A 19,043-nucleotide genomic window follows, 5' to 3' on the forward strand; every position below is an offset into this window, starting at 1 on the left:
GTGTGGCTGATCTGTGACAGTGGATGGCCTCCAAACAATATTAGGGAGGATGGAGTGACTGGGTATAGTTCTTTTATATTTCCTATTTCTACAGAAATGGCCATCCTAGTGGTAGAATAGGCCTCTCAGTTGGCTGCCAAATCATCTATTACAGACTGCAGCAATGTAAGAGAAATACGGGTATTCTAGAGCAGTGGTTCTCAAAGCCGGTCCACTGCTTGTTCAGGGGAAGCTCCTGGCGGGCTGGGCTGGTTTGTTTACCTGCCGCATCCGCAGGTTCAGCCGAACTGGCCGTGGTTCGCTGCTCCAGGCCAATGGGGGCTGCGGGAAGCGGCGTGGGCTGAGGGATGTGCTGTCCGCCCTTCCCACAGCCCCCATTGGCCTGGAGCGGCGAACCGCAGCCAGTGGGAAATGCGATCAGCCAAACCTGTGGACGTGGCAGGTAAACAAACTGGCCCGGCCCTCCAGGGGCTTTCCCTGAACAAGCGGCGGACCAGCTTTGAGAACCACTGTTCTAGAGAATGCAGAACACCAAATCTTCAGTGTATAGAAGAGGTGATTGAAAATCAGGATTTTTTTTTTAGCTCATATTACTTAGCCTTTTCTAACACAATTCCATCCAAACATACTTGAAAAAAAGTGTCTATTTCTTAACAAAATCTCCCACTCAACAATAAAGAAGTCAAATGGACATATAGAGGTAAATAGGATCATAACAGTGTTGTTACATCATGCCAAGACCAAATCCACTACATTCTCAATATGCAGTTGGACAGACAGTTGGTTAATCCCACAGCCAAGCAGTTCTGATGGTCAGTTTCAGCTAATGTTAAGCAAAGTAGCTTTATCTTGCCAATCCTTTGTGCACCATTTCTGTGGCTGTACAAATAACTCTGTGTCCCTAATGACTTGTAAATTTCATCAAATGGGCTTTCTGATTTCCTAATGTATTTTCCTACTTAAGAATACCCATTTTATCCTTATGACAGTTGCCCATTTCCCCTATATGTGTAATGGACTGAAGCCATCATGTATTGTCTGCTGTTGAATCCATACATAAATATGGCTTGCTGTAGAATTTTTAATTTAGCAACTCTTTTTATACCAGATGGATAATATGATATATTTCAGCAGTCAAATAGGTTTTCAGATGTTGGCTTCTTATCCCAAGAAAACCTTGTAATCTTTGGTTTCAGGGTAGCAGCCATGTTAGTCTGTATTCTCAAAAAGAACAGGAGTACTTGTGGCACCTTAAAGACTAACAAATTTATTTGAGCATAAGTTTTCATGGGCTACAGCCCACTTCTTTGGATGCATGCAGTGGAAAATACAGTAGAAAGATATATACACAGAGAACATGAAACAATGGGTGTTACTATAAGGAGAGTAATCAGTTAAGGTGAGCTATTATCAGCAGGACAACGCTTCCTCAGCTCTCGTCCCCTAATGCCCCTACTCTACTTGCGCTACATTGATGACATCTTCATCATCTGGACCCATGGAAAAGAAGCCCTTGAGGAATTCCATCATGATTTCAACAATTTCCACCCCACCATCAACCTCAGCCTGGACCAGTCCACACAAGAGATCCACTTCCTGGACACTACAGTACTAATAAGCAATGGCCACATAAACACCACCCTATACTGGAAACCTACTGACTGCTACACTTACCTACATGCCTCCAGCTTTCATCCAGACCACGCCACTCGATCCATTGTCTAGAGCCAAGCTCTATGATACAGTCGCATTTGCTCCAACCCCTGAGACAGAGACAAACACCTACAAGATCTCTATCAAGCGTTCTTACAACTACAATACCCACCTGCTGAAGTGAAGAAACAGATTGACAGAGCCAGAAGAGTACCCAGAAGTCACCTACTACAGGACAGGCCCAACAAAGAAAGTAACAGAACGCCACTAGCTGTCACCTTCAGCCCCCAACTAAAACCTCTCCAGCGCATCATCAAGGATCTACAACCTATCCTGACGGACAATCCATCACTCTCACAGATCTTGGGAGATAGGCCAGTCCTTGCTTACAGACAGCCCCCAAACCTGAAGCAAATACTCACCAGCAACCACAGAACAAAAACAGTAACCCAGGCACCTATCCTTGCAACAAAGCCCATTGCCAGCTCTGCCCACATATCTATTCAGGGGACACCATCATAGGACCTAATCACATCAGTCACACTATCAGAGGCTTGTTCACCTGCACATTTACCAATGTGATATATGCCATCCTGTGCCAGCAATGCCCCTCTGCCATGTACATTGGCCAAACTGGACAGTCGCTACGTAAAAGAATAAATGGACACAAATCAGACGTCAAGAATTATAACATTAAAAAACCAGTTGGAGAACAACTCAGTCTCCCTGGCAACTCGATTACAGACCTAAAAGGCGAAATATTACAACAAAAAAACTTCAAAACCTGACTCCAACGAGAGACTGCTGAATTGGAATTAATTTGCAAATTGGACACAATTAAATTTAGGCTTGAATAAAGACTGGGAGTGGATGGGCCATTACACAAAGTAAAACTATTTCCCCATGCTTATTCCCACCCGCCCCGCCCCTTACAGTTCCTCACATCTTCTTGTCAATTGCTGGAAATGGGCCATTTTCATTACCCTACAAGCAGTTTTTTCTCTCCTGCTGATAATTGCTCACATTAACTGATCACTCTCCTTATAGTGTGTATGGTAACACCCATTGTTTCATGTTCATGTGTATATGTATTTTCCACTACATGCATCTGATGAAGTGGGCTGTAGCCCACGAAAACTCAAATAAATTTGTTAGTCTCTAAGGTGCCACAAGTACTCCTGTTCTTGTAAGCTTTGAAACACTTTGTGAAACTTCTTGTCTTCTCCTCAGTATTGTACAACTACTTTGTTGTATCTTTTGTTTCATTACCTGATCGTTTTATATACCAATAATATTTGTGATGTTCATAGCCATGTTCGTTCATTTGGATTTGTAAATAGCCCCAGTGGGGACCATATCCTCCTATTATTTGGATAGAATTACTGCAGAGGACAACCTGAAGGGAACCTTAACTCTGAAACTGAAATATAGGGATAGCCATGTAGAGAAAAGGGAAATGGGAAAAAAGTCTAGCATAAAGAATTTGGGTTTGAAAGACAGAACTAGCAAGGCTATGGTCACTTAACACTTTGAGACAAATTGTGACAGCAATAACAATCAATGGAGATAAATTCTACGTATTTCTTTCAACTCTGCATTTTCTAAAGTTGTCGCATGAAAGATTAGGAGAAAGGAAATGAATATTTCTGGCATGTTGGTGAATTTCTAGAATCTTAATGACAGGTAAAGCAACCAACGTAGTGTGGATTGTAGAATAATTGGAAGCGTTCTGTTTTATTTTTTAGATGCCTTTGCTGATGTGACTATTTCCAGTGGATTAACTCTTAATAGCTAATGTAAAGTCAGACAGTGGTTCAGGTACATTATTTTCTCTGCCATGTTTACTAAGGGAATGACTATCAATATTTTTGATTGTAAACTCCTCAAGGCATGGACAGTTGTTCTTTCTTTTCTTTAGAGCTAAGCAAACTATCTTAGTTCACAAAATATTGGATACCAGAATGTGGTTCCTAACTGTTTTTTACCATTGACCTCTTGGTTTATATATTCCTTTGTTTATTTTCTTGGAAATACCCAGAAAAGTCATTGCTACATTTACTTATGACTATGCTTTTTCTACCCTTCTGTCAGTTTATACCCTTAGTAAACACTTCTTGTTCTTGGCTTTTTATTAGCTGCTTAAATGTCATCTTGAATATTGAACAGGTTACAAGTGCACCTTGGAATTAATTTTTCTGTTCAGATATTATCTGTTTGGGATCTGTTGGTAAAATATATGGCACTGTAGGAGACGACAGTGTATGAGAGTGGCCTTGTCTCATTCCATGTTGTGTGAGTAAATAGTTAGGGTTTTTTAGAAAATATATCCATCCATTTTCCAGGAGTACTTTGTGGCATTGCGCCTTCTTAAATTGTCAGTTTAAGTGCAGGACCAAGTGGAATCCATATAGAATGGGTAAGTTGTTTTCTTTCATTACTGTTAAGAGATAAATGCTAGTCCCTCTAATGTTCTGTTGCTGTGTGATACAACAGATGTATGCTGCTGGAAAGAATTCAGTAAAGGAAGCAGAGGTGTCTACAGAAATTAGGAAACGAGACAGTCTTTAAAATCCATTTATCAAAGTGTTTGCGATGCACATTTCATAGCAGATGAAATATTTATAAATACTTAGCAAAGAGTAAATTCTCCCATCATGTCAGAAATCTTTAAATATCTGTACAAGAAAGTTCACTGTGATGTTTTATATTGCATGATCATTGCTCAAGGAATTTGTCTACTATTCTTAAATGGAGACTAAACTTGTCCGATCAATCTTACCAATTGAACTTAAAAATTGCATATCTGAAGTCAACTTTTCAAATGCATTATCACTTCTGGTACAGCTTTCTGATTTTGGGGTTTGTATCACCTACAGAAGGTGATTGTTTCTACTGATGCAAATCATTTGCATGTGGAGGCAAATATGAAGTAGTGAATATTTTAAATTGTGTGTGCAGTGTAGTGTTATATTTGGGTAGCGTGTTTTGGATTTTTTAAAATGTGTTGGAGAAAGCAAGGTTGAAGAAATGTGCCTTGCATTTGGAGCAGAAGGAAGTGACATTTATGATAGTCTTTCGTTTTTATGGAAGTTTGTTCCATCGTCTTAGACTGACCCCTGGCATAGCTCAGTCTCTGGCACAGATGAATTTTTACCCTTATGATAGAAAATTTGATTGTGATGAGTGGAGTTGCTGACAGCAGTCTTTGTCCTGGTGTGTTGGGTGATATTTTAGATATGCTGGGCCCAGGCCACTGAGCACCTTGAAGATAAGGACCAAGATCTTGAATATGACTTGATATTCTGTGGGAAGCTGGTGTAGAGTGCGGATGACCAATTTGATATGCCTGTAGTAGCCTGCATTGCTGAGAAGCTGTGTTGCTGTATTCGGTATTGGAGTTTCTGAAGAGGTTGAAGGCTTATCTGCATGTATTGCTTTGCTGCAGTCCAGACAGGTGGTTACAAAGGCATGTGTAACTGAGGCCAGGTCATAGTCTGTCAAGATGGCACAGTCTTCTAGCCAGCTGGAGATGGTAAAAAGTGTTCCTTGTGGACACTGGTATTTGAGAGCTTACTGTCAGTGAGGACTCCAGGAACACTCCTAACCTATAGACCTGAGTGTGTACCTTCAACCAAAAGAGTCTGCACCATACCTGCAAACTTTTCAAAATACTTTCCTCTGCTCACAAGAATAACCTCTGTATTGCTTGGATTCAAGTTCAGGCAGCTGTTCTTCATCATGAGCTGATTTTGTCCAAGCACTGGGCTATCTTGATAGTGTTTGTAAGGTCATATGTACAGGAAGTGTCAGCTGCATGTTTCTGGCACTTGAGTATGTGTGGTCTGACCAGTTCCAGTTAGTGGCTACATGTCAGTGTTGAATATGATCAGTGAGAGAATTGATCCTTGTGGGACTCCAAAAGTTAGGCATGGATCTAGTGGTGGAGATTCTGTTAACTATCCCTCCAGGAAGGACTCAAACCATTTTAGCGCATTCCCATGTACCCCTCTTCCCCTCCTTAAGTCTCTCAAGTGGAACACCACCATCTCATGGTTGACAGTGTTGAATGGTGCAGAGAGGCCCAGGAGGATGCGAATGGATATTTGCTGATTTTCCATTAGCAGTAGGGACCATCAGTGCCACTAAAGCTGTTTTCCATCTCATGTCCTGGCCTGAATCCTGACTATGGCAAATCTAGGATATTAGATTACTCTTAGTTAAATTATCTATAAGTGCTTTAAAATGTCATTTCCATTCATTAAATCATCCCTGGTTTGATCAAAGAAGGTGTCTAGTCTGAATTCCCCTACTGTGGGAGAAGACTGAATATTCTAGCAGGTTTTAGGAAAACGTTCAGATAATTAAGACAGAGCAGATTACCTATTTGATTTTAAAAGATTTTTGCCCTATCACATGTTTAGATGCAAACAGTCCATGGAAAGGCAAGTCAACCACTCACCAGTCTCTGAATCCTCAGTCAGCTTTCTTTGACTTTTCCACATCCTCAAATTCATTTTCTTTATCTGATTCTCTTTGAAATCTCACTCATTTCAGTGGCTTTTATTTTCTTTCCCTGATTTGGTCAGAATCATTTCTTGGTTTTCTGCATAACCTTGATTTAAAAATAAAATTAAAATCAGGACACGATATTTTTTCAAATGTGTTCAACATTTAAAGGGCCGAACCTGAGACTTGAAGTTAATCTAATACAACTACTTCTGCCACACAACCTTTAAGTACAGTGCATTTACATTAATTCAAGTTAGTCCAGAGTATCCGGGAAATAGGCAGAGTAAGCCCAATACAAAAGAAAATATCTAGACTTTACCAAGTAGAATTGCAAATAAGTTTATTAAGAAATACATATTAGTATTCCCAATGGACATATGCAAAGACATTTAGAAAATTGTCTGTTGAATACCCTTTTGAGTTTCTATTAAGTGAAATGTTCTACTGTTGTATACTGTCCATGAGCTCAGAAATTTTGAAAGGTACAATGAATGATAATACCATAAATAAAAGTTCACCTTTATGTCAAGAACACCAGAATTAATTGCTAGAGTACAGTTTAACAAAAGCTAATATGAATGTTTTAACTTCTTGGTCATGATTTTGGGAATAAAATCCTGTAGTTTGATCTTGCCAGAAAGATGTGACTCCAAAGTCTGGCCATGTTTAATATTGTATGATGTGTCCCTTGATTCAGTTGTCTTGAAATCCCTGGCATTTGGTCTTCTAGCTTTATTCTTTTTTCAGAGTAGCTGATTACAGGCTGCAGAAAACATGTTCCCTTATTAATCTAAAGCATTATGGTGATGAAGGTCTTTATAATTCCATATAATAATAATTTAGAATTGTGCTAAAATCTATTATGGCTTTATCTGAAATGCTACAAAGATAATTCTAATAAAGAGACATGCTGTTCTTAAAGTGGAATTCTGTGGGCAAGAACTGAACATAGTTAATGAAGTATAACTAGCTAGAGGCTTACAAATCTGCGGATACCCACTTTTTATATCCGCAGACCATGTTTGCGATTGGATGTGGATACAAATTTTGTATCTGCACAGGGATCTATAAATAGCAGTAGACAACAATTCTTCAGAGGAAAGACTTTTCAGTAGTTGTTCCATTATAGTGTAGTCTTGATTTAGGGATTGAAAAGACTGAAGTATCACAATGCTAAGCACTGCTTCTTCATTGGATTAATATATAACTTCTAATATGAAATTCACATGAATTTTTACTGAGATGAATTAAATGACTGCTCTTTGGATGTGTTTTAGTACACCTCTGAATGCCAAGTGGTATAGAAAGTTTTGTTGCATTGTTAGGTTTGGATTTAAGGTGAGAGATAATTCTCATTTGGGAGATTAATGTGTCATTTTTATAAATTCTAAATTTAAGAAATTGTAAAGTGTTACTATTTAAAGCACTCAACATCTAAAAGCTAATTTTTTTCCTGATGTGCTTAAGCCTAACTTAAAAAAAACCCCTAATTTTGTATATCCACCCCGTGCCATGATGCCCATAAACGTTCAACCAGGTAATAATATCTTGAGGGTCAGATGAGGCTACCTGGCACTTCAATTACTCTTGCTAAAGAGCTAGTGATTGCCAAGAAGACTGAGGAGCTAATTTCTTCAAAACTCACTGAAAGGGAGTGAAAATTATTCATAATGCAACACTAGTGGATTTAGTAATCTCAGAAGCTTGTAGAGTAATCCCCTTTGTAAAACCATGATACTTTTCATACAAACTCAACATTATCAAGAGTCATTAGGAGAGTAGAGCAAAGCTAAAACTTGCTTTATATGATCCACAGGATTGCTTTTAGTGAGTAAATGCCTATTTAAATAATAATAATAAAAGGTAGACAAGCATATTCTTGCAATTTATAATTGTAAACATGGTTCATAATAGATTAATTACTTTCTAGTGCAGTAGGATCAAAGACTGTATTTAGGTTTGCCTGATTCTAGAGATTACATGTTGTCTGGATTTTTAAAGGAGGTGTGCACTGCCATGGCCACTGTCACATTAAGTGGAAGAGGAAGATCTCTTGAACTGAGAAGGGTAGTCTATTAGAATTAATTGATGTAGTAGCTGGTGTTTTGTATGTAGTTTGTATGTTTTTAAGGGCAGTTACCTTCCTGGAAAACTACAGCTAAAATAATTCTAAGCAATCTTCTGAGTGTAGATGAATGTTTAGCGTAATTGTTTAACTACTATATGGATATCTATATTAGAACATCACCTAGTCCCATCAGCAAGATCTGGGATAACGCCCATTTCCATTATCATGTACTAGGAAAGAATTCTTAAGAGAATCCGATCCAGCGACCTTGCTTTCTGGCTAGTAGGTGTCAGATACATTTGATACTTCCTTTCCCACACCTTTCCATTTCTGGCTGCTGGAAAGAAAAAAAAGCGTTCTCACTTTGCTCTCCCATATACCCCAGCCAAGATCCTAACTGCAGTGGTGTTGATGAGGGAGCTATTTGCTATTCTCACTCCCTCAGCTCCTGGTTGCTGCCATGGGAGGCTACATTTTTCTGATCTGCTGCTTCCATGGCCTGTTCTTTTGCATTGTCTTCCCATGTGAACAGCTTCATTGTGTCTACTTCTGGTGGTAAGGAGAGGCAGATTGAAATTGACATGCCTGTTGTCTGTTTCATGCTTTACTGCTAGGCTTCTGAAAAGAAGCTGAGAAGTGAATCCATATTTTGTTAATTTCACTCTGCTGCTGTTTTTGAAAGCTATCAGTAGCAAGACATGCACTGGAGATGTGTGCAGAGTAAGGATCACAACACTGCATTGGATTCATTTGGAAGGTTACCTTTACACCCATAAGGATTAGAAATGCTTTTCAAATGAAAGGTTAAATGAAGCAGAAGTTGATATTTGGGCCTGACCCCCTTATCAGGGAAAGTTTCCTATTTACCTAGGCAAGTAGATTTTTCAAATTTTGATTTGAGTTTCAAGTTCGCCATCTATCACATCAACATAATGGTTATCTCACAAGAACACGTGAAGCTAAATACATTAAATATTGTAACATGCTCAGATACTACGATAAACGATACATAAATACCTTCATCTTTCTTTAGAATTTCCAGCAGTACTCATGTTTATACTTGTTATTTTAGACCTATTCTTACTTAACTTAGTCCTTAGGTTCAAAGATCAAAAAGATTTGACATTCACAAAAAGGAGAAATGTGCTTAAGATGAATGAAGGCTTCAGATTCAAGAAATGCCAACATTATATTCCTTTGTAATTTTACTGAAAAGCAATATAGCAAATTATCTTCATGTAAGAAAACAAACCTGACACTATCAGATTGTTTCCCAAGGTCAAAACTGGATAAGTAAATTACAACATAGTGTGTGGAATCTTAGCCATTCAACTCCTGTTAACATTAAAATTTGAAAGTTATGATGTCAGACATTGGAATTTATTAGATTTCCCTAATCCTGGCTGGAGATTGTCAAGTGCTGTTTTTTAAAGCATGTAGCTGCCTGGAGAATGCATGCTTCAGTGTATTTCACTGGTTCATCTCTGGTGGTTTTTAAAAACTATTTTCACAATCTGTCCCTTCCTGGAGAAAAGGGATTTTTCCTTTAAAAAAACATATGCTTGGATTTGGTTCCTTCCCAATAGGGAATATGGGGGGAAAGGCAGGAAATAGACCCCCAGATTTTCTGATTACCTCTTACCAGGTGGTGCTGAGCCAATATTATTTTGTCTTGTGAAAGTGCCTCAGACCTCTGATGTTAGATGCTGGTGTAAATCCATCGGTTTGTTATCAATTATTTCACTGTCAGGTGTTCTGCACTTCACCAGGTTACTGTTAAGAGTGATGTTTAGATAACACCTGAAAACCTATTCCTAGCCCTAATTTCTGTTTTTTTTTTTTTTTTTTTTTTTTTTTTTTACAACAACATAGAAGATAGAGGTCTAATAAACTGTTTGAGGGTCTTGACTACTATTCACTGAATACATGGTAAATGAATTGTTTCCGATATGATTGTTAAAGCCCTTGTCAGGTTTTTTTTTTTTTTAACAAAGGAAATGAGTTACAAGTTGAGATGAGTTAAAATCAAGCCAAAGAGCAGCTCACTAATAAAAAGCTTGTACTTTCATTCTTGGTAGGCACACAGATTAGATTAGAGTTCAACAGTGGGTCTTTTGTTGCATAATCATGTTTGTAATTAAGACAGTGGAATGTAATAATGCTTTTACTGAGCTAAATTCAGTTTTACTGAATTGATTTGTTACTGATTTTGATGTAAATTGTGTTCACGTTATCTCCCATAACCATGTCAGATCTTGTTTTTGGAATTTGATTCAGCACTGCTTGCTGTCATTTTCATAAACGTAAAATAATTCTGTTGTGTTTTGTTGGAGGAGGGGAGAAATTGATACAGACAAACACATCATTGAGCAATCTTGTATCTTTTTAAAAATTAAAATTTATTTTCTTTAGGTAATCTGGCTCAAGAATTATGACACTTCAAATTCTTTTACATTCATGTTTATTAGTAAAGACAGCTCTTTCTACATATATTGCAAATGCAAATTGATTAGTCTAGTGACATATTTGAGACTAGAATCTGTTAATGGGCTTCAGTATGCTGTGCCTTAGGTCGTTAGGTCTTAAATGTTTGATACTCTAGCATTCTACAGAGGAATCCATTACCAGTACCTCTTAACTTTCTCCAAATGCAGCCCTCCTCAGTTTATGGAATTAAACTTCACCTTTTAAGGTGACAGAGTCAAAAGTTGCAGTTAATTGCAGTGGGTTTTGGCAAGTGTCCCTTTGTTGTGGGTTTTGTAAATGGGGGGGGGGGCATTTTGTTTTTGGTTGAAGCTGAATTTTCAAGCTCTCCTCTTGGATGGCTTGGGGTTGGGATGTGGGGATTTCCCCCTTTCCTTTATTACCTATTTTTTTAACAGGAATATTTTGCTTCTAACAACTATTTTAACTTTTAGACTTCAATCATGTGCTCTACCAGCTAAATATAAAATCTTTTAAAAATATTTGATGCTTTCAAGGTGAAAAGATCCTACCTTACTTAACCAAGTACCCGGCTGTAAGTGCTTGACATTTACAAGTTAACCTCATGCTGGTCTATGAATTTGTTGCCATGAAAATTTGGCTATATAATTAAAATGCTTTTAGAATAATTTTGTTTCCAGTATCATGGTTTCTACTGTATATGTGGGTTTTTAGATCACATCCTTTCCCCAGAGTTAAACTACCAGCTTATTTAAAGGAACAGAGAGATTGTAATTCAAATGTAGGGTAATAAATAATACCACTGTCCCCTGGGGAAATTTTGAATTTAAGACCAGTAATTCTTCTGTTTAACGTGAAGGATTTACTATTTTCTCAATTTATATTTTCTGTTTACTACTGAAGGATATGGGGATACCCTTTGAGCCTTCATCCTTTGGTTGAAAAAAACCCACCAGCTGTGGAAATTAGGTGAAGTTGCATCTGAAGAAGTGAGGTTCTTACCCACGAAAGCTTATGCTCCCAGTACTTCTGTTAGTCTCAAAGGTGCCACAGGACCCTCTGTTGCTTTTTACAGATTCAGACTAACACGGCTACCCCTCTGATACTAGGTGAAGTTGTGACTCCGATTTGTCAATCAGAGCTGGTGTATTTAATTATCCTGCAGAAGATTATGAAGAAGAAAAAATGGAAGGATTTACAGCAAGAGTCTATGGGTAGAAGCCATAACTAATAAAGGGGATAAGTTTTGCTTTAAACTATTTTGTCTTCATTTGATTTGTTATATGCTGATTATCTGTACTGGGAACATACAGCCTAGAACTTGAGACACTGGTAGTTCTTGTTTCTGCTTTAGCCTGGTAAACATAACCACTCCCTCCCTACCCATCCATAAATAAATAAATAAATAAAATAACTAATAAATATATCTATGCCTATCTTGGGATTTACCTTGCACTTATGTATCAATGTAACCTGATTTTGTATTACAGAATGGACCTCAGCTGCCCTTCTTACCATAATATAGATAGAATGTCACGGCATACCAAGTATAATATACAAAGATGTACTAGATATGCACATTTTTCTGGTATACCTGGTCTAGTTCAGTGTTGACCAGTTACATATTTGTCTCAGTATTCCTCCTGGCTCTTAGTTTATACAGAATAGACAAATCTAATTTTCCTTCTTTTATTCTCTGCGTGTGTTCTCCAATTTCTTATCCACTTCCAGAAATGGGATAAGTGGCAACATACCTTCAGCCTGAAGGATTTGTAGGATTCCTTCATTTAACCACTGTGGTGCCTGAATTGAGGAATAGCAAGAATTGGCCTGCTGTCTTAGGGATTGTCCATAAGAGTAAATTGCACCGGTATAACCTGAACCAGCTTTTAAACCAATATAATTAAAAAAGGCTGCACAGCCACTCCTGTTTTGGTTTAGCTTAAACTTATTCCTAATCAATGTAACCTAAACTGAAATAAGCCACTTGTAAAGCTAAATAAGCTTGTCCACACAGCTTTTTGCACTATTTTAAATTCACACCTTAAGTTATGCTGATGACGTTTTTTTTCTAGACAGTAATTTAGTGCTGTGGATCAGTAAGACAAAATGCAGCACCTTTAGTGTCCTCCTACCACAGCTGTATTAGGGGTTTTAAAGTTGTTTTTATTTCTAAGAAGTCTATTTGAGCTTCTTCCATCTTCGAAGTGATGGTATTGTACTCTTTATAATGCCCAACCATTTTTAAATTTGAGGGAAAATAATTTATCTGAATTTCCTAGAACTTCGATGAAAGTCTCAATTTGCCAGTTCATGCAGATAGATGTTTACCTTGCTTTTATAAACAAAACCTTTTTCTTGAAAAATCAATTACACTGTGAGTAAGGTGCCTCCACAAACTGAGACAAAATGGCAAAATGTTCTGCAGTCTGACGCTGCCCTTGTCTGAGTAAATTCATTTCATATATTGGTCTATGCAGTACTTTGCAGTAGTGTTATTGAGTGAATAAAAAGCTAGTAGATAAATACATAGGTGATACTATGAGAAAAAGATGGTTTACAACTAATTTAAATAATTTCAAGAGCAGTTCTGATCTCGCTGTTGTGCTTGAACAAGGGGGTGGGTATGTTGCCACTAAAACACAATTCAGGATGGTTTATGCTGCCATCATGAGGAGATCTATTAAATATGATTTAACTTCCTCTGTACAAAGGTGTTTATTCTATCACTTAAAAACAATTCAGTATCATGTAGGTGAAAAGGCAGGTGCTACCATATTTAAAATTTCTCAAACAAATTTGCGGAGTTAATAGCATACTGTGAATTAAATTCACTGCAAGAAGGAATGATTTTGGAATCTTCCAAGCCCTGGCACTTGGAAAATGTAAGTTGAAGGGTAAAAGAGAATACTTGTGTTCATGGCTCTGTGCTGCTGATGCTTTCCTCTCTGTAAAGAGAAACAGCCCAGCTTGCAATAAGCTTTTTTGTGGGGTTTCTAAGAAAAGACGCATAAGAATACCTGTGCATTTTTCCAATTAATAAACAAACAAACTGTGGCACTCAAGTCAGAGAACAAAAATTCTTCCAAAATAACCAACCCACTTAGAGTTTGGATGTAGCATTTGTTTGTATTTTAAAGTATTTTACTTAATGCTTGGGAACTTCAGTAATGGTTGGCAATGGGCAATTAAAAATGGGGAACATAACTACACCTCTACCCCGATATAACGCTGTCCTCGGGAGCCAAAAAATCTTACCGCGTTATAGGTGAAACAGTGTTCTATCGAACTTGCTTTGATCCGCCGGAGCGTGCAGCCCCCCCCCAGAGCGCTGCTTTACCGCATTATATCCGAATTCGTGTTATATCAGGTCACGTTATATCGGGGTAGAGATGTACATTATTGTAATGATTTTGGCATATTTCATCAGAGTATACTAAAATTTTGGGACAAAAATTTGAAAACTACACTAAATATGGGTTTCAGAGTAGCAGCCGTGTTAGTCTGTATCCGCAAAAAGAAGAACAGGAGTACTTGTGGCACCTTAGTCTCTAAGGTGCCACAAGTACTCCTGTTCTTCTTTTTACTAAATATGGGGGTACACAGCAATGGTCTCTGATGTTTGACTAGCATTCTGTTTATACAGTCGCAGTGCACAACAATACCCCTGGTTGTGTATTTCACAGGTTAATTATTTGTTATGTAATGTGTTATATTTTTTTTTGTTCCTTTGAGTGTCCTTTTCCCCTTTGTATTGTAGGTCAGGAATGCGAGAACTGTTTTCTCTACCTTCTTCCCTCCTCTATACTGTTCACATACATCTGTTTTCCCTTTTAAAATTAAATAATCCTAGAATGCTGTACAGTAACAACCCAAAATCTGTTTATATGGAACCCCACTCTCTCTTAACAAAATAAAACAAACATACAAAAAACCCCAAGCCCCTAGCCAGCCAACCAGACTAATTTCTACATTTGGTTGCTGTTTGGGAATCTCTCTTGTTTCTACATCCTTTTTAGATGAGGTGACCAAATCTGAAAACAAATAATTGAAATTTGAACAAATCAACAAATGTAGCATATTTGTGGCCAGTTTCTTTAAAAAAACACAGCCAATGCAATTCTCGTGTTTTTAACATTTAATTTTCATTCACTTTCAAACTTGCAAAGGGCTATTATTAAAAGTTACATCAGTTTCTTTGCTGATTATATCTTTTTTGATTATATGGGAGAACAGAATATCCTGTTCCTTCTCCTTTGTGTTTGGCTGCTGACACTGATTTTTACAGAAAATCATGTAATATATTAGTAAGCTTTTTAATTGTGAAAGTTTTGTTTCAGGCCTTGGCTACACTCGGGACTTCAGTGCCGTGGCAGCGCTGTGAAGCGTGAGTGTAGTCGCGCCGCCAGCGCTGCGAGAGAGCTCTCGCAGCGCTGTATGTACTCCATCTCTCCGAGGGGAATAGCTTGCATCACTGCGAGCAAGCATGCAGCGCTGCAGGCTCTGATTACACTGGCGCTTTACAGCGCTGTACTCGCTGGGCTCAGGGGGGTGTTTTTTCACACCCCTTAGCGAGCAAGTTGCAGCGCTGTACACTGCCAGTGTAGCCAAGGCTTCAATCTCAGTTTCAAGGTTTTATGTTTCTGACCTCTCAGATTTTCAGCATAAATGATAAGAAAACCTATTTGAGAGAGCTACAGGGAACCCAGATAGTAGATATACCCAGAGCTACTTCTGGAAGATATGCCAGTGATTTGGCCACATGTAATTAGTATGCTTTGTTAGCTACTGCATGTTTGTGCTAGACATACTTTTTAAAATAACGAAACTTGTTTTATTTAATTTGTCTAACTATACATACTTTTATATCCCATATCATCAATTGCTGCAGAAGATGATATTGCTGTCTGAGATTAGAGTTGATCCTAATCTAGTCTACTCATCTGTAAGAATGGGGAATTAATTGCTTTGCACTGATTGGCTTGTACTTCTTCTTTTTTTCCCCCCCTCTATAACTGACATGTAATACCAAAAGCATGACCTAGATTTTGTGTTTTGGTGATGGCTTTTAGGGGAGGGGAAGTTGCCTTTCACTCTGCAAGCCCTACTCGATTGGAGAATTAAGTAATGAGTTACTGAAGTTATGCGGATTCAGACTACATATATTCCAAGCACTTGCTTCCCTTAATGATGGCATTGAGTCTAAACAATTATAAATGTTTGGTTTTGTTGGTTTTTGTCATGTTTAGTGAAGTTGATGCTTCCATATTAATTTGTGTTACAAAGTTTAACATTACTTTTTTATCTGAGGGTTTGCTCTGATTTCTTGTTTGGGGAAGATGTGCTTTAGCAGATTAAAAAAAAAAAATTAGTTAGCTAATAGGAGTTAAGGCTTTTGACCAGTCTAGATCTTGCACATTTTATATAAGAAAACTGGTCTGTGATCTATTGGGTAAACATGTATGTACCATAAACTAATTTAGCTCCCTGTTTAATTTTCCTTTCTCACACAAAACTACTTTGGATTTTTGTGTGAAACACTAGTGCTGAATAAGGCCCCCCATAAATATTAAATGTATAGTAAATTTCTTTGGGTAAAATGCACTTCAATACAGAGGACTCAGCCAAAGCTTAGAAGTTGCTTGAAAGGTTTATATGGCATTTTACATGGTGGCAAGGATTTTGCATGGCATCTGCAAAATTTATATATGTATGTGTATATGTATGCTTTTTAATTTTCTATATAGAAGCTACGTTGGAAGTGCGCAAATGCAAAATATCAAAGGCAGTGAAAACCTACCTTTTCTTTTCCTTAAAGTATACTTTAAACTAAGCTTTCTTTTAAAAAATGGATGGCTGTCAAGCGATTAAAAAAATTAATCACAATTAATTACGCAATTAAAAAAACTAATTGTGATTAATTGCGCTGTTAAACAATAATATAATACGATTTCTTTAATTTTTTTTATGTTTTGTACATTTCCAAATATATTGATTTCAATTACAACACAGAGTACAGTGCTCACTTTATATTTATTTTTTATTACAAATATTTGTGCTGTAAAAAACAAAAGAAATAGTATTTTTCAATTCACATCATACAAGTACTGTAATGCACTCTTTATCATGAAAATTGAACATATAAATGTAGAATTATGTACAAAAAATAACTGCACTTAAAAACAAAACAATGTAAAACTTTATAGTCTACAAGTCCACTCAGTCTTACTTCTTGTTCAGCCAGTCACTCAGACAAACCAGTTTGTTTACGTTTGCATGGCACTGTTTTAGCCGACGTCGCAAGATATTTACGTGCCAGCTGCCCTCAAGATTCAAATGTCCCTTCATCTTCAACCACCATTCCAGAGGACATGTGTCTATGCTGATGACTGGTTCTGTTCAATAACGATCCAAAGCAATGTGGACCAACGCATGTTCATTTTCATCATCTAAGTCAGATGCCACCATCTGGTTTGGGCTCTGTAGTTTCCTCATCGGAGTGTTGCTCTTTTAAGACTTCTGAAAGCATGCTCCACACCTCGTCCCTCTCAGGTTTTGGAAGGCGCTTCAGATTCTTAAAGCTTGGTTTGAGTGCAGTAGCTATCTTTAGAAATCTCACATTGGTACCTTCTTTGCATTTTGTTAAATCTGCCGTGAAAGTGTTCTTAAAAAGAACATGTGCTGGGTCATTATCCGAGATTGCTGTAACATGAAATATATGGCAGAATGCAGGTAAAACAGAGCAGGAGACGTACTATTCTCCCCCCAAGGACGTCAGTCAAAATTTAATTAATGTATTATTTTTTAACGAGCGTCATCAGCATGGAAGCATGTTTTCTGGAATGGTGGCCGAAGCATGAAGGGTCTTATGAACGTTTAGCATATCTGGCACGTAAATACCTTGCAATGCTGGCTACAAAAGTGCCATGTGAATGCCTGTTCTCACTTTCAGGTGACATTGTAAACAAGAAACCAGCAGCATTATCTCCGGTAAATGTTAACAAATTTGTTTGTCTTAGCGATTGGCTGAACAAAAAGCAGGACTGAGTGGACTTGGAGGCGCTAAAGTTTTACGTTGTTTTGTTTTTGAATGCAGTTATGTAACAAAAATGTACATTTTACGATAAAGAGATTGCCTTACGGTACCTTTATGAGGTGAATTGAAAAATACTATTTATTTTATCATATTTACAGTGAAAATATTTGTAATAAAAATAATATAAAGTGAGCACTGTACACTTTGTATTCTGTGTTGTAATTGAAATCAATATATTTGAAAATGTAGAAAAACATCCAAAAATATTTAATAAATTTCTATTTGTATTCTGTTGTTCAACAGTGTGATTAAAACTGATTGATTTTTTTAATCGTGATTCATTTTTTTGACTTAATGGCATGGGTTAACTGCAGTTAGTCAACAGACCTACTTTTTATTGGAAAAAAGAGAGGACTTCTCAGCTGAGTGATTGTTTCGGTAAGTTTAATGCTAGAGTAAATTTTTACTTGTGTTAGAATCCCCTAAAGACAATAGTTTATAATGAAAACTTCAACTCATTCTAACTATCACAGTAGGAACAACTGCTATAAAACCAAATGAAATTACCACTTGTACTTTTCTCAATATTCTGAGGTTACAGAGAATGTTAACTAATCTTCAGTCTATTGTATAATCTTCAAAATAACAGGCTTTAATGTTCTTGGAAATGAGAAAAATGCATTTGGAATTTCAGTATATGTGAGAAGACAGTGCTTTGCTCTCTATTTAGGTTATATTGCTGAAGCTGAAAATATTAGTCTATTCTCAGTTTTAACACTTATGTTCTACATTTGCAGTATAAGCCTAAGACTTGTATTTTTTTCCATTTTAGAGCATCACCTAGTTTTGTGGGTTGCATATTGTGCACTCAAATGCTATGGTTATGATTCCCTACATTCTTTTGTGTGAAATATTATACGTCAATGCATTGGTTTCTGTTTGAATTTCTGATAAAGTTAATATAACCAAACAAACTGTTTCCTTTCAAATAGGCCTTGATTGTCTGGTAATTTTCTTTGAAGTATAATACAAGAGCTGTGTAGGTTTTGCATTATCTAAGTCTGAGCTTGGTTTATGAATCTCTGGCACAGCTTTTCTCTTAAGAAAAAAATAAGGATCCCAAGGACACTTCTAATGAGGGATCCAGCATTTTGTGTAATTATAATTTTCAGGCAATATTGTAGGCTGCTTCTCAACCCTTTCCCCTTTGAAAGCATGATTAAAAAATACAATAAAAAATAAGGGTAGTTACTTGATAATGAGAACATCCAGAATTATGGTAGTAAGGATTTTTAAAGATTGGGAAATAAATGAAACGCAGGAGTTTTAGAA

At 37.2% G+C, this 19,043-nt stretch overlaps 1 protein-coding gene and 1 long non-coding RNA gene across 17 annotated transcripts in view; both read left to right on the top strand.

Moving 5' to 3' along the window:
• Positions 1-19,043, top strand: part of PLEKHA7 (pleckstrin homology domain containing A7) — a 299,188-nt gene that overhangs the window by 77,497 nt on the left and 202,648 nt on the right. The window lies entirely within an intron of this gene.
• Positions 10,204-12,086, top strand: LOC135982730 (uncharacterized). Its single transcript, XR_010600277.1, has 2 exons — positions 10,204-11,644; positions 11,785-12,086. It is a non-coding gene; the product is annotated as an uncharacterized LOC135982730 (long non-coding RNA).

Source organism: Chrysemys picta, chromosome 4 (genome assembly GCF_011386835.1).
Source record: "Chrysemys picta bellii isolate R12L10 chromosome 4, ASM1138683v2, whole genome shotgun sequence".
Lineage (NCBI taxonomy): Eukaryota > Metazoa > Chordata > Testudines > Emydidae > Chrysemys > Chrysemys picta.